We start from the raw sequence: 12,195 nt of genomic DNA, 5'->3' as shown, positions 1-12,195 counted from the left end.
GATAAAACAAATGTTTACCATAAATATGCTAAAAACTTCAGTCATGCAGTGTTTGAAAGACACGAAACGAGTGCTGAAATGTGTAAAAGTTATTGATACTATGTCGGCTGCAAATCTGTCAAGAGGAAAGATCAAGATGTCCACTATTTTAACTTGCATTTCATGAAGCCCAACACGCATGTCCTATTCGCAACTGCGAAGAAGATATTGTACTTGCAAAGTGGCCTGTATATTTGGAGTCTGCATGTTCTCTTCGCGATCACGTGGATTTTTCTTCGGATCCTCCGGTGTTTCCTCCACATTTACAATCAACATCACGCATTTAGAGTATTTGGCTGCTATACATTTTCACATGATAAGCCACTTCGTTGAGCTATGATTTGTGGCCAGGTCCCTTCTGAAAAAGAGCTATGTAGCTCAGTGGGCCTTACCAGGAAAAAAAGTGTAATGGCATATTTTCCCAGCTTCCTCGTCGCACAGCACTTTCTCTTCTGAGAGCAGCCCACCCTCCTCTGTGTTCTCCTCTCATACCAATTCCACCATTCTATCAAACATTCTCCATCTTTCTGAAACAATCTGCCCCAGTCACTCCCCTTTCGCCACCTCCCTCTCTCTAACCCTCGCCCCCTACCATCATTCCACGCCTCTCGCTCCCTGGTGGCCAATCCGGTGAGCAGTTGACAATTACGCAACCCATTCCGGCCACTGCCCTGTTTGACAGCCGCCGACGGCCGATTGCAAATTTGAGTTCAATACCCCAGAAACCCATTAACGTCTAGGTCTGTCGGCGCCCTGTGTGATACACATTTAGATACTGAGTCGTGTTCTAATTAAATATTTATTAACATTGAACATTATATTTATTATTACAATTTAGTGAATGGTGAAATATATTAACACAGTACTGTACGTATAATGTTGCTCAATGTTCCATCAATACATCTCTCTGTGGAATGAAAATTCGCATGCCGTTGTGGAGTACAATGTAGTACACATACTTTATTCAGAGTACAGGCAGTCGTCGACTTACAAACACCCGCACTTAACGAACCAGCTTCCAACCGTCGTAAGAAATAATTTGCAGGGCTGTACCGTTAACCTTTATCTTGTACAGAAAAAAGTTGACGTGCAAGGAGATCCGTGGAATACGCCGCCGCGACATCTGTTGTTTCGCACTTTTCGGGAATCCAATGTATAATTTCCCCATACTTATGATGTTACACGACGTTTTCGACTCGGTTCACCTTTAGTATAGAAAACCTACAGCTTGTGGTTCGCTCGTGCGCTGCCATCTTAGGATCTATCCCCAGCATCCTGTCTGCTGCCTCTACTCATCCACTCCTCAAGGTGAGATCATAAAAATGATGGGTTAAGGTAACATTTCAAAAATGCTGTTTAAGATTATGTGCTTTTTTTACACTAAAAACTGGTTTTCTGTTAGTTATTGCTTTAAAATGTCACAAATATTTTTTCTTTTAAAATGTAGAGGGCTGCTTCGAAATGCTCAAAAATGGTTTTCAATTAAGTGTTTGGAAAGTATAAATGCTGTTTAAAGGTCCTTGAAATCAGAATTAGTTATAAATGTGTGCATTGTACTGTACAGCATAATACAGGTAGTTTGGTTGCTAGGTATGAAACGCAACATTCCCAAAGTTACGGTGCTTATCCTTACCTTATTCCATTGTCTCTTATGGGAGAAATTGCCCCGCTTTGCGTCGCATAGGCAATGTTTACGCTCTTACGGTCCCTATCCCCCCCCCCCCTTTTCTCATTCTTACGGGGGGGAAATTTCCCGTTTATACATCGTTTCGTTATAAGTGTAGTGCCTGAGATACGCGCCACATGCTGGAGTGGGCGTACACGCGCACAGAGTACAGTGGGAGCAAACGAGGTCGAGGTTGGTATTCTTGCTAGGCGTGAGGAGGCCAGAGACGGGTAGGGGGCGATTAAGGACACAGGGCGCTGATTGACTGGGAGTTATTGTCGAGATGTGATGCCACGCTGTCTGAGGACGGTAACAGGTGGCAGGGAGCAATTAAGGACGGAGGGCGCTGATTGGCCGGGAAGTTGTTGTGGTCGCTAAGTGGCGCCGCATTGTCTGGGAAAACATGGCAGGTGCCAGCGGGGGCTAGGGGGCGACGGGCGTCGCGGGGGATGCCACCGATTGATTGGAGATTAATTGGCTTGGGGATAAAGAGAGGGGGTTTTGAAGCGGACGGGAGTTCACGCCTGGGAGGAAAAGGATATTGGAGCTGAAGCAGCGGAGCCAAACGCAGTGGAGAAGTATAGGGTAGCAGTGGAGAAGTATAGGGTAGCAGTGGAGAAGTATAGGGTAGCAGTGGAGAAGTATAGGGTAGCAGTGGAGAAGTATAGGGTAGCAATGGAGAATTCTAGATTTGAAGCTTTCGTGACTGCAAGGATTCATATTCTTAGGGTTTTTTTCGGTAAAGTCTCGTAGATAATTTTTTTTTAATAAAAGTAAAATGAAAATAAAATAAAAATCACGACGTTTCGGAGGCAACACAAGCTTCCGTCTTTAGGTGGAACTGTCACAGCACGACAGCTTTATCAAGTAAGAGAAATTCCCAAAAAAACAGTCCCTGTATATATACTGGTTGAGGGTGGGAGGAGCCAAGGTGGGCCCTGAATATTATTTTTGTGAGGTTCGGTGCGGCTGAAGCACGCTGTTAGGAATGAGCCTTTGTTGTGTAAACTAGGTGCGGCTGATGTAAAGGTGCGTGTAAATGGGAGTGAGCCTTTTGTTATGTAGAGGTGGTGTGGCTGAAAACGCTGCCAGGAATGAGTCTTTGTTGTGTAGAATGGTTGAACTGGGAGATTCTAAGAGTTGTTAAGGTGCGGTTGATGTAAAGGTGCGGCTGCTGTGAATGGGACTGAGCCCTTGTTATGCAGATAAAACAGCACTTTTGTTACATTGCTGGGATTAATTCTAGATTTGCCAAATATGTGTGGTAAAACTTAAAGTAGGAAAACTAGTGTGTGTATTTTACTTTTATTAATTTTAATTTTTTATCTAAGTGACTTTACCGAAAACCTAAGAATATGAATAGCAATGGAGAAGCCAGCAGAAGCAGCTGGAGTGTGACGGCGAAGCCAACAGAGAGCGGCTGGAGTGTGGCAGAGAAGCTGATAAAGATACGGAGGAGTGTGACGGGAGAGCCGATAAAGAGCGGCTGAACTGTGATCGAGAGAGTGGAGAAGATAGTCGACGGAGGAGAGATGGGGAGCGAGCGAGGCTGGTGGAACGCGGCGAGCGAGCGGAGAGCGCGCGGAAGGAATGTTGATTGGTGTTAGCTGGAGGAATGTTGATCGGTATTAGCGAAATAAAGTGGGAGAGAAAAGCAAGAAGCTGTCGTATCATGTCGAGCACTACATAAGTAGCAACTTTCCAGTCCCTAACCCTGGCCAATAACGGGGATCACCCGCCAGCCCCCCCGTATTTAGTCATTTATTTAAAGTAGAAATCGCCCGTGCCTCTTCACGCCGAATCTTGTTGCCGTTTACAGAACTGCTTTGGTACAGCTCCACGGGGCCCACGCTCGGCCCGTTGTGGCTGTCCAGGTGTTGCAGCAGTTTGGCCACGACGCGAGCGCCGTGGTTTGGTGGGGGCCCCCATATGCAGCGAGTGATACCCTCAAACTGACTCTGGAGCACAGTTCGGCCATGTGCGTCTGCCGTGATGCCGAGAAGCAGAGCGGCTCCGTCTTCTGTACAACCACAAGGATAAAATACCTCCACTGATTTATCCGTACAGCTTGCACAGGCAGGCAAACAAGCAAAACAAATCATGTTTTAAGGCGAGCACAGAAAATGTGAAGGGTGGTATGGGTAGTAACAACATATTATTGGTCACCTTTATCCCTGAACTGTTGGCACACCTTACCACGTACTCATTTGGATCACCACCAATCCACCCGACTGCGTTACAGTGGATTATATTTACCGTTGGGGCGCAGGAGATGTTGAAAGCTTTGCAGCACAATGACCTCGAGACCTCCATCCAGGAAGGCATGCAATGGAGGGGCAACATTGTCTCTCACTGGAACCCATGCCATCAGCAGCAAGGGAAGGACTTGGTAATCCTGTAATGTAATGTATTATTTGGTGATGCTGCTTTGGCAGTTGGTGCAACAAGCGCACTTAACATAAAAAAAATATATAAAGACATTCGTCAATAGCAATGCCTTAAATGAGAAAAATATACAATAGGTGACATTTCAGAAAATGGGCCTTCGTGGTAAATATACTTGCAAGATGCCATGATATTATTTTGAATAAAAGTCCATCGTGTACCATACCGTGGTCGTATTGTAACGAATGCAGTGAAACTCCTCTTATCTGGGGCGATGCAGCGGACTGGAGTGGCAGATCCTATTATCCAAATTTATCAGTGCAAATTAACCTTTAATCCACAGGAATAAATAGGTATTTATGGGCACAGATAATGGGAGTATTGTATCAGATAGTATAGATAAGGATATGATTAGATTCTCTTTATTTGAATATTGGCAGAATCACTATTCGGTCTTGGTATAATCACTGTTTGCATTACCAAAACTTTCAGTCACTGATTTTACCGAGTTACAGTACCTTATGTTAACACGAAAATGCATTGTCTGACCGTCACAATACGAGTGAGTTTGTAACAGTCGGTGCGCGATCTACTTTTACACGACTATTTACCTTCACTAATTTGCAAGCTTGCTTCCAGAAGGCCTCATTTTCATTCCTGCAGTCCAGAATAAGGACCGCTGACTGATAACAAAAGGGAAAAACAAATTGTGAAACAATGTTTGTGGATTCAAACATTACTTACTATTCAGTGTAATTAGGGTTACAAAAAAGCATACGCCTACAGGAATTATACCAGTCTTCCACCTAGCTTAAAACCTGTCCAAGTCCAGCCTCTGCCTGTGACTGTCTAACCTCAAGAATAAAGTATTACCCATTGTTTCTGTACAACATCTGAGAGATATAGTCCTATTTACCCAGCATATAAATCCACACAGCATTGCATGATGGCCGAGTAGCGCATTAGGCTCAGTTGATGACGACACAGATGTGAGTTCCGATCCCCACAACGGTTTACATTTAATATTAATCTTGATTTGAAGCGTTCGTGACTGCAGGAATCCATGTTCTTTGGTTCTTTTGGTGAAGTCACGTAGGTATAAAAATCATAGATCACGACGTTTTGATCGTTTACTAGCAATCGGCATCAGGTGGGACAGCCACAGCAAGAAAAAAAACTGCCGAAGTAGGCGAGAGATCTGCCGTGGCACGAGGTAAAATAGGCCTCGGCAGTAGGGCGGGGGGAGAGAGGGGGCGGGGGGGGGGAGAGGGGGCGGGGGGAGAGAGGGGGCGGGGGGAGAGAGGGGGCGGGGCAGAAAGTGGACCCCGCAGCAGCACTGGAGAGATCGGCTGCAGGGGGGGAGAGAGAGGGGGGAGGGGGGCAGAAAGTGGACCCCGTGGCAGCACCCGGGTCACTGGAGTAGAGATCGGAGAGAGATGCACAGAGAGAAAGACACAGAGAGTCAGAAATAACAGCTGACATAGGCAGGTAGAATGGAAACATCACAGTCAGTTAAGACTTTAGCTGGTTAATAACGTCCTTCCAATGATTGCTCAGTTTGTACCCATCTTCTCAGTTGCAGTTGTGTCTGTGTTTATATATCTGGATGGCTTCATGACAAAATCTCTAATAGTGGGTTGGCAGAGTACCTTCGTCTTGTAAAAGTCAATTTCGTGTGAGTCCACTCTATTAAAACAATGATCAGCAACGGCAGAGATATTGGGCCTACCGTGTCTCAGATCTGCCTTGTGTTCGCGAACGCGGTCCGAGACATGTCGTTTCATTTCCCCAATGTAACTGCTGCCGCAGCCACAACTAAGTTTGTAGACACCCGGATATTTCATATCAGAAATCACATCCTTTACAGATGGGATCATACCACGGATGTTGTGTACTGTGTTGTAACGAACCTTACTATGATTACAGCAGTGCATACTGACTGTGGTGGTACCAGCTATGATTACAGCAGTGCATACTGACTGTGGTGGTACCTGCTATGATTACAGCGTGTGCATTACTCGGGGCAACCACGGCTTTGTCGCGCATGCGCAAATGCGTGCTTTGGCGCGTACTGAGTGGTGTATGGAAATAAATAATAAATAGCACTAGATTGATAATTTAACTACTGTAAAGTTAACGGATGCGAAAATCGAGTAGCGCTGGCTCACCGCGGGGCTTATGGCGTGGTACCTGGCTACTTTTTTTAAACTTCAACCCCACGGTTTACGAGCCAAATCCTTCGCATGTTTCGTCCACACAGACACACAGACAGACAAAGAATGACGTTTATAGGTAAGATAAACAAATCTCTATTTTTTTACATAACATAGAATGTTTGCCGCATTTTACCTTTAATTGTGCTTTTAAAAAGTATGCTTTGATTTCATCTATCTCAGTGTAAGTTACGATGTCACGATAATACACCGCATTGGCAACTTCAAGAGCACCTGCAAAAGAGACCACACACAGGGTTAGTGGTTGGCGCTGTCATCCGATAAGATCGTACACCCCCGACGAAACTACTGATCAGAGATTTGCCCATATATGGAAGTTGGCGTGGCGTTATCCGAGGGGGCATGTCTTTGCCTATATATGGTCATTGTGGATCAACTATATAAGCTCCAAGTCGATCAGGCAGCCTTCTTGAAAATGTACGATTATATCTTACGTTTAATTCCATGGCTCACAGACACAAAACAACAGTATTAATATGCGATTTTTACATAACCTTTTATGAGTAGTTTGTTCATATAGTCGATCAAAGTGCTGTGTTAAATCGCCGTTTGAAAATGTAATTTTTTATACTTATGTGTAGTGGGTTTTATGGAAGTTGAAGACGAATCTTGGAGGCAACACTTTAATTCAATACAAACACTGCAGTACAGCCCAGTCCTTACACAGGGCAATGGCCCTTCTAACTACTGCCTGGGGAGGTACTGCCTCCGGGCTAGCGTGCCCTATCACGGGGCTACGGCTCTGGGTCCTCCGGCTACGAGTGCCCTAGGGGAGGCTGCACTGACCCGACCCAGCCAAGGTGCGGGTCCCGACCACTGGCCCACAGAGTCTCGGCCCTTACAAGGGCAGCGGGGCTAGGGGTCCCAAGGTTCTAGCTAGCTGGTCTTCTGGCTTCTGTCTTGGACTGGCCCCGGACCCTTCCAGGGGTCGGGCTTTTATACACAGCACCGATGTGTCAGCCCCTGGCTCCGCCTACCTTCCAGAGAGTTCCAGAGGGGGCTCTGGGGGATCCCAGGACACCCCGTAGCCCCCTCCTATTGGAAGGGGTCCCAGGGGATCCTAGAACAACCCGCAGCCCTCTCCTGCTCTGGGGGTAAATGTACACAGCCCATTTACATTGCTACATCTTTTGCTATATATATAAAAAATGATTTTTGTGAATGTGTGTCTATTCAAAATGTTTAGCATACTTGCCGACATGCAACAAACTTGAAATTTGGCATGCAGGTACTTTCCAGACTGTACACCATGCAAACATTATAAAAAAGTATTTTTTTTTTTGGGGGGGCAATAATGGATATATTTTGCACGGCAAGTGAGCTGTGACGTCACATCTCTGTCATGTCACCCGCATGCGGCAGCGTTACGCAGTGTGCCTGCTGACGTCATGCATCCCCCCCCCAAACCCTCCGCGTAGGCCCTGTATCCCGCACAAATGCGCGGCTGGGGGGGGGGAAATAATATACTAGACTACAAACTTTACATTTGCCATGTGGCTAGCTCCCATACTGTACACAATATAAAACGTTAAAAAATTTACTTTTGAATTTTGGGGGGGGAGGGGGGGAATCACCATGAAGTGTGTGGCGTCAACCCGCATACAGGACTGGCGAAAATCGATATCTGGTGAGCGTTTGTGGTATCGATTAAACGGGAATAGGCCGATTCTAAATAAATCTACAACCTTCGATTCCTTTACTCGAGTTAAAGAATCGAATCTTGGCACGCGAGCGTAAGTTTTTATTTCCACCGCGCGTTGGGTTTTATTTTAATTAATGAGGTAATGATCTAAGTTTTCTTTTCATTTGTATATGTTGTGTTTTTAATTTTGAGAAGTTTTGAAATTATTTTTTCCCCCGGCAACCCCGGGTGCTTCCCGCTAGTATGTAATAAGTGGCTCCGACATGGCAGAACTTTATGTAATATTTATTAACGGTTCTTGCACAGTCACTACTCCACTCGTTCCCGCGGACGCCGCTGTTGCTCTCCGGCATAACTGCGCTTGCCCCGCGCCACGTGGCGCTCACCCCACTGTCAACCGCACCGCTGACTGGCGACGCGCTGGGGAGCGGCTGAGCGGCTGGAGGTCGAGCCGCCACGTGGCTGGTGGAGATGGCGGGGCAGCAGCGACGGGGAGCTCCTCTTCGATCTTCTACCACCGACCCAGAGCCTTCCGCTACCCCCTGCTTATATTCGCTTTTGCGAGGCTAAGCCCCGCCTCTGTCCACACCCCTCTAGGAACCTTTGAGAACGTTCCAGAGGCTTCCATGCTAGCTCCGCCCATTACCCTTCCCCCCAGATAGAAACCTACTACTGATAAGGCGTGGACTGTATGACAGTATGTAAAGTGTAACCCCTCAATTATGCAGGGTATGGCGCTCACTTATTACACTTATAATCCGATGTTGTGCTAATGTCCGCTGTTATCATAGCCGCGATTGAGCATATTCTGGTTGTATACAATACGCGGTTCAAATCAAGGGATCGAGAAATGATGCGACACACCCCCTTAATTTGAATTGGCCAATATCGGCATGATCTGCGATTTCTTCGCAGTTCTGCTCTCGTTGAAGCACACAGTTCGCCGTGCGATTCACGTCTCTCTGAGAGGGCGCGCAAAACTTCTTGCAGTGAAACTCCTTTAAGCCAGACTCGAGCTTCGAGTGTGTGGGATGTTGTTCGATATCGGAGCGACAGCGTCGGGTGGCCGCTCAGACGCTCAAGCCCCATGCATTTTCCCCTCCGTTCTCCCTTGCCCACAGCCCAGGGAGATAAATGCGGAGAGTCAGGCAGGGCTTTAGAGCAATTTGTTGGTGCCAAATCGCTGCCTGGCAGCTTTCCCAGCTTGTCCGCGCTTCCTACTTGGCGATTGCGAGATGCAATTATTTTGCGATATTAAATTAATCCTGAGCAATGTTTTTGTTCAGACTATGGCTGACCCTCGGCAAATGTTGTTGTGGTGTTTCGTTATTGTTTAACACTTGCCCTGGTGCACCTTGTCATTCAGGATTAGGCATTCCTTGCTAACACTCGACATTAAGCTGTGCTGTTTATGGTGTTATTATGTATGTTGAACTGCCTTCACACCAGGGACGTGTGGTCAGGGGAGGCAGGGGAGGCAGAGCCTCACCTGTCATACTCCAATGAAAATAGCTGTTACGAAAAGTAAAAGTAAAAAAAAAGAATAATCAACTAAAATTAATATTAAAATTTTTCCACTGATCTGTGTTATAAATGTAATTTCTGTACGATTCCAATCATTTTTATAGTCAAAATCGCCAAATTTGCGCAGCTCCGCTGCAAATACAGGAAAAGATGAGAGGTGAGGCAGCGACGAGCTCCGCCTCCCCTCTGATTGCGCAACCCCTCAGTAACTGGATGGAGCGTGGGAAAAAGCGCATGCCTGTTACTATCTCAGTATGTCACCAATGTAATGTTTGTAGACCCCTTCATTTCATGTCCATGCCTTCCATACTCCAGGTAACTTATTTCACGTATGTGTATAAAGATATTTTGGCTCGCTGGTCTCGTCATGAAACTGCAATGAAAAAGCACCAGGGGAGGCAGCTATCACATCTGCCTCACTGAGGGGGACGTGTCTAACACGCCCCCCTCAGTGAGGACACGCCCCCTACGTGAGGCCACGCCCCCCTCAGTGTGTGAATCTGGCTCTGACACGAGCCAGTGCCTCTCCAGCCATTGACCTCACCGCACATCACTGCTTCACACCGTACGTAGCCAACCGTGCTAATCGGAGGTGAGGAGGGAAGGACAACGAAACTAAAAATCAGTTCTAAAGAATTAAGTTTTCAATTCAGAATGCAGCCGAGCTTTGGTCTTTGTGTCTCGTCCTGAGTAGAATGGCGGGGAGGGGGGGAGGATCTACACTCTACCTTCATGGAATCAAGCACGATGTATGTAACGAATAGCATGCAGGCTAATGTACATACCTTGGTGCGAGGATGGCACGAACACCGAATTGAGGCCCAGTACTTTCTTCAGAACGCTCAGAGCGAGGTTTATGCCCCCGGTCTCATTTGGGCACTGTATGGCAGATACCTGCTGAAGACAATTACAGCTGCAGTGCACGTGTGGCCTCATGATTCAACCTAGTTCTGTAACTTACATATTTTCGAAAGCGTGTTCGGTTTACACCTTGTGCCACACAGGGACTGCTGCCACTGATGTAAGGCGATTTGAGTGGCCGAGGCATTTAAGCGCCCTATAAACGCAATTCCTTATCCTGTGTGTGAGGAGGTCAGATTTCATTGCAATGGGATGATAACAATTTCGCCCTTAGGTTTTTGCCATGTGGGTGGTTGAACGTACTCCCCGTGAAGCCATGAAATTGACGGTTACGTTTCTTTTGCAACCCGGAGATTTTAATAACAGCCGGGTCAACACCCCAAGCGATCAGTTGTGTAACTTGCTTGCATGTGTAGTGGATTCACGGAGAGTGGAGACGACTTGTAGAGGCAACGCGTTAATTCCAATAACGGTAACAATAACAGTCTTCCACAAAGGGCAGCAGTCCTTTTTACTCACTGCCTGGGGAGGTACGGCCTCTGAACTAGCATGCCCTATCACTGGACTACGGGCGACGAGTGACCTAGGAGAGGCTACACTGATCTGACCCAGCTGTCATGGTGTGTGTTTGGTATGTTACATGGGCACCGAGAGAAGTAGGTCACACAGCCAATGAGAACGTGGGTTACATGTTACCACATCCGCTGTAGAAATGATGTGGTGTGTGAGAGTGAAACTTTTCTTTAAATGATCAAGATCCCAATGCCGTTTAATCAGCAAGACAGTGAAATCCTCGAAAAGCAAAGGTTAATGAGTCAGCGAACTGGAGGCGTTTGTAAATCCACACTCCTTGGATGTGCAAATTATCAGATCATAGAGGATGTTTCGCTTTAGGGGCAATGGAATGCAACGGGCATTAACTCTGTTCGAAAGACACGACAGGACTCAAGACTGCCACATCTCTCGAAGCGGCCAAGGCTTGGCAGGAGAAGCAGGCCGAGATGCCCTCAAGCAAACAGAACAGCACAGGAAACAGAAAACGTGGGAAACAGACCGCAGGAAAAGGAATAGCACAAGGGAGCGTAGGGATGGGGATCGCTTGGTGAGGGTGATAGCCGTTGTGGTGCAGCAATCGTAATTTTATTTTTAATGCATTTTTTGACACTTTACCCTCTGGGATCTCTGTTGATATGTATTTGGACTCACGAGCTCTTTAAAAAGATTGTTTGATCTCAACAGGCACTTACGTGATTATAAAGGAACTCTGTAAAAAGATGTAGAGAAAAATATTTTAAACCTTTCAATCGTTTAGAACAAATACCAGGATCAGCTTCTTGATGCCTCACATACAGTCTAAACATTTCTGAAAAACTAAAAGAACACAATGAGATTGACTTTACCTTCTCAGTGGCCATCTCCGAATACTTTTCTCCAAGCACCCATTTAACACTATAGTATACGAAGGTCTCCAGGCCCCGCATAGGAAGATACTCGTGATCTTCGGTTTCTGTACAAATGTCTTGCTTTGTTAACTTTACAGGAAGATGTGCCATTCTTGTCTCTTTTGCAGTACACCAAAATCTGTAGATTGAAAAATTATTAATAACCTCTATTTTATAAAGCGCCTCTCATATTGAAGTTTCTCAAAACGCTTTACATAAAACTAGAACTACACTCACAAGTACAGATAAAATATTTGCGAAATATAAAGATGATAATAGAATAGCAATTACTACTCTCGAAATTCTACTAAAATTATAAAATATGATGAAAACGCATAATAATATTAGAGCAATCCAATGAGACAATACATTTGTATTTTAAATCTTAAGTTCCAGGAAAAA

The 12,195-nt window shown here is 45.9% G+C and overlaps 1 long non-coding RNA gene across 1 annotated transcript; it reads right to left on the bottom strand.

Moving 5' to 3' along the window:
• Positions 1–1,014: 1,014 nt before the first annotated feature.
• LOC144931292 (uncharacterized) lies at positions 1,015–11,903 on the bottom strand. The gene is made up of 6 exons (XR_013636552.1): positions 11,752–11,903; positions 10,276–10,384; positions 6,440–6,537; positions 4,702–4,773; positions 3,962–4,100; positions 1,015–3,725 (listed from the first exon to the last, which is right to left on the bottom strand). It is a non-coding gene; the product is annotated as an uncharacterized LOC144931292 (long non-coding RNA).
• Positions 11,904–12,195: the final 292 nt, after the last annotated feature.

Source organism: Lampetra fluviatilis, chromosome 4 (assembly GCF_964198595.1).
Source record: "Lampetra fluviatilis chromosome 4, kcLamFluv1.1, whole genome shotgun sequence".
Taxonomy (NCBI): domain Eukaryota; kingdom Metazoa; phylum Chordata; class Hyperoartia; order Petromyzontiformes; family Petromyzontidae; genus Lampetra; species Lampetra fluviatilis.
Note: the sequence above shows the minus strand (reverse complement) of the source record. Positions and strands in the feature narration are given on the sequence as shown.